Source organism: Mustelus asterias, chromosome 9, assembly GCF_964213995.1.
Source record: "Mustelus asterias chromosome 9, sMusAst1.hap1.1, whole genome shotgun sequence".
NCBI lineage: Eukaryota > Metazoa > Chordata > Chondrichthyes > Carcharhiniformes > Triakidae > Mustelus > Mustelus asterias.
The window spans coordinates 121618743-121623398 of NC_135809.1; positions in this window are offsets into that span (position 1 = coordinate 121618743).

The window sequence follows — 4656 nt, forward strand, 5'->3', positions numbered from 1 at the left end:
TCCACCCCCTCCACGCATAGCCCTGCCCCACGTCATGGCCCCCACTCAGCCCCACCCGCTCGGCATTGCCCCTGGTACACTGGCGGTGACCAACTGACACCACCGGGCCATGTCCCCAGTTGGGCCCCGCCCCATTGTCCGATGGGCACCACCTGGCCATGTCCCCTACCACATGGGGGCTTCAGTGGCTCCCCTGCGTGACCATGGCGCCAGGTCTCCACTAGTAGAGACTAATCGTGATTCTCGCCGTTATTGTGCCGCGTCCGAAGGCCGGTGAATTCTGTGCGTTGGGATTTGAATGGGTTATACATAATTAAATGCTACTTTAAATATGCCAATTGGACTCGTTCCCCCAGATCCGGTTCACACCATTAGAAAGGGCCTGGGAGAATTGCAAACTGTTGGTGCTGGGTGCGAAACGGATTTTTAAGCCCTCAAGTTATTCCCCGGGACTGGCGCAATCTACCCACCAAGTGACCAGGTTGGAGAAGCGTCCCCAATGCTTTCAGAGGATTACCATTGATGTAAGGGGGTGGGCATGCCGCAAATCTGCTGGGGACGGGATAGTTTCACATGTTGCACTTTTGCTGATGGCTGAAGAGATCAGTCCTTGAGAGGCCAGTTCTCCCACAAGTGCTGGATATGAGGTGGTTCCGGCAAACAGTACTTTGTACATAATTCCCCAATATCGGAATCCTTAGTTACATGTGAACAATATTGTGAGTAAGAAAGCCATGAGCCAGCATTGCCAAAGGAGTTAACAAATGTGCAAACTTGGAGAAGAATTTAAAAAGAAATGCATGGTCTGAGGAAGATTGCAAGAATTAAATGACAATGTGAGTAATACTCATGCCTGTATTTTTCTCTTGGCATATCGATGGTTGCAGGGTTGGATTTTCTTCTGGACGTGGACATACTGTCAAGCATTGTGCAGTAATATATACACAGCTCATGGTGGCCCAGTGCTAGTTGTGTAAACAGTGTGGAAATAATCTGGTAACTTATAGTTGTTTTCAAAAATGAAGCGCTTGTTCTTTGACATCTACTTAAGATCAGGTCACGTTTAATTCATTTAAGCCCGGAAACAAGATCGATGGACTGCAAACAAAGATGCAAGGCATCAGAAAATGGCAAGTAGCGACATTTACAGCAGCTAAGACTCTTCCAAACCTTCGCTCGTAGGCAGTGTGTAACTCAGTCTGCACTGCCAAATTAACAGAAACCGTTGCCTCCGCGAATCAACTGAGTGTGTCTTGAAACGTTTGGGCCCTGACCTTACCTCCGTTCATGCCACGCTCCTGCTGCAGCTCCCTGGAATTCCTCTCTGGAATTTAGCAGAATGAACGGAGATCAAATTGAGATGTACAAGATGATAAAAGGTACGGATAAAGTAGACGTGAAGCGGATGCTTCCTCTTGTGGGGCATTCTAGGGCGAGAGGTCATAGTCTTAGGATAAGGGGTGGCAAATTTAAAACAGAGTTGAAGAGAAACTACTTCTCCCAAAGGGTTGTGAATCCGTGGAATTCGCTACCCCAAAGTGCGGTGGATGCTGGGACAGTGAGTAAATTTAAGGAGGAGTTAGACAGATTTTTAATTGGTAATGGGGTTGAAGGGTTATGGGGAGAAGGCAGGAAAATGGGAACGAGGAGCATATCAGCCATGATCGAATGGCAGAGCAGACTCGATGGGCCGAATGGCCTAATTCTGCTCCTATATCTTATGAAGTTAAATCTCCGTTCACTGCGGTGGGATGAGAAAGTCCCGCCGGCGTGAATGGTGGTAAGATTCCGGCCTTACTTTTTTTGTGGCTGTTTCTAGGGCGTTTTCAAAATCTGCAAAAGTGTAAAGATTATCCTGAAAGGTGGAACACCAAAGGCTGCTTAATTAAATTTGGCTCATTTCTGATCTGTTGGGAAAATTCTAAGGTTGACTCAAAATGTTCAATTTTAGTTCAGATTCTTGTGGTTGTTAAGGGAATTCTGCTGTTCACCTGCATAGGAACAAAGGTTGCTTTGTGCTTGCACACCATTATCTTCCATTTCTTGTTTATGTTCAGTAAGGCATTTGACAAAGTCCCACATGGCAGGTTGGTTAAGAAGGTTAAGGCTCATGGGATACAAGGAGAAGTGGCTAGATGGGTGGAGAACTGGCTTGGCCATAGGAGACAGAGGGTAGTGGTCGAAGGGTCTTTTTCCGGCTGGAGGTCTGTGACCAGTGGTGTTCCGCAGGGCTCTGTACTGGGACCTCTGCTATTTGTGATATATATAAATGATTTGGAAGAAGGTGTAACTGGTGTAATCAGCAAGTTTGCGGATGACACGAAGATGGCTGGACTTGCGGATAGCGAAGAGCATTGTCGGGCAATACAGCAGGATATAGATAGGCTGGAAAATTGGGCGGAGAGGTGGCAGATGGAGTTTAATCCGGATAAATGCGAAGTGATGCATTTTGGAAGAAATAATGTAGGGAGGAGTTATACAATAAATGGCAGAGTCATCAGGAGTATAGAAACACAGAGGGAACTAGGTGTGCAAGTCCACAAATCCTTGAAGGTGGCAACACAGGTGGAGAAGGTGGTGAAGAAGGCATATGGTATGCTTTCCTTTATAGGACGGGGTATAGAGTATAAAAGCTGGAGTCTGATGATGCAGCTGTATAGAACGCTGGTTAGGCCACATTTGGAGTACTGTGTCCAGTTCTGGTCGCCGCACTACCAGAAGGACGTGGAGGCGTTAGAGAGAGTGCAGAGAAGGTTTACCAGGATGTTGCCTGGTATGGAGGGTCTTAGCTATGAGGAGAGATTGGGTAAACTGGGGTTGTTCTCCCTGGAAAGACGGAGAATGAGGGGAGATCTAATAGAGGTGTACAAGATTATGAAGGGGATAGATAGGGTGAACGGTGGGAAGCTTTTTCCCAGATCAGAAGTGACGTTCACGAGGGGTCACGGGCTCAAGGTGAGAGGGGCGAAGTATAACTCAGATATTAGAGGGATGTTTTTTACACAGAGGGTGGTGGGGGCCTGGAATGCGCTGCCAAGTAGGGTGGTGGAGGCAGGCACGCTGACATCGTTTAAGACTTACCTGGATAGTCACATGAGCAGCCTGGGAATGGAGGGATACAAACGATTGGTCTAGTTGGACCAAGGAGCGGCACAGGCTTGGAGGGCCGAAGGGCCTATTTCCTGTGCTGTACTGTTCTTTGCTTTGTCTTTGTATGTGCGTTATGTCCATTGGAACCACAATGCATTATTGCGGCTATTTTATGCATTCTACCACAGTCTCTCACTGTTGTGTTGGCTGATAGCCCGCATTTATAAAGTGCCATTTATGTTCACTTGACAGATCATTTGAATATAGCAAGGTTTCACGAACTGCAAATGAGATAAGTATCATGTTAATTTGATTTGTTTGTCTAAAGATAGCTTTTGAGGTGGAATTTAGGTGAACTCCCCAGTTTGTGCCACAGGAGCCTTTGCCCAAACCTGAATAGACTCACGCGGCCATGGTTTAATGTCTCATTTTGAAAGGCGACACTTCTGACAATTTAACATTCCCTCCATCTTCATTGAAGTGCGAGCTCACCCTACGTGCTGGAGCCCAGCACTGTTTCCTAAACCCATGGCCATACAGTCAGACATAGGGGTGGTCACACTGTGCCAAGCTGATGCCTAATGCATCTTTTAAAAACGGAAATTAGTGGTGGCTGGCGATTGCAGCTGATCCCTGTTGGTCTGGGGCACACAGCCTGAAGTTATTTTTCCCCCCAGGACAATAGCAGGAGAGGCAGCTAATCCCTTTCTCACCTCCTGTCAGAATATTGTTTTTATTGCAAATGTGATCTGGAACACAAACCTGTCATCGAGTACACAGTGCGCAGTTCTCATTTACAAATCTGCTTTAACACGATTCTTCTGATTTTACCAGCAAGGTAGTTCCCCTTTGCAGAATGATGCCTTGCAGAGATTGTCCTGCATACCACACTGAATAATATTTAAATTGGCCACATTTGTGAATAATGAGCTGTTAACCTTACTCGCTTAAGCAAACACATTTACATTGCAAAGCTGAGGCACATTAATCTACCCTGAAATGTGTATCCTCACTCCATCCAGAAGAAGAAAAATAGGTATCTGGGCTTTAAAAGCTGCTTGTGCTGGAAGTTATAAATCACAATGATCTTATTTAGTAAAATGCTCGACCTGGAATTGGCATTCGCATATGAGTCAGACAGGAAAAAAAACAAAAATTGCATCCCATATTAATGTATACTAATGGAAGCCTATTTATACAAGTCTCGTACACATTTTATACTTTCGGCCAGAACAGAGTGCAAAATATCAAGCAGTGAAAGAAATCATAGAATCTCTACAGTGCAGAATGAGGCCATTCGATCCATCATGCCTGCACTGACAACAGTCCCATCTAGGCCCTATCCCTGTAGCCCCGTGTATTTACCTGGCGAAACCCCCTGACACTAAGGGGCAATTTATCATGGCCAATCAACCAAACCCATACATCTTTGGACTGAAGGAGGAAACCAGAGCACCTGGAGGAAACCCACGCAGACATGGGGAGAATGTGCAAGCTCCACACAGACAGTGACCCGAGGCCGGAATTGAACACGGGTCCCTGGTGCTGTGAGGCAGCAATGCTAAC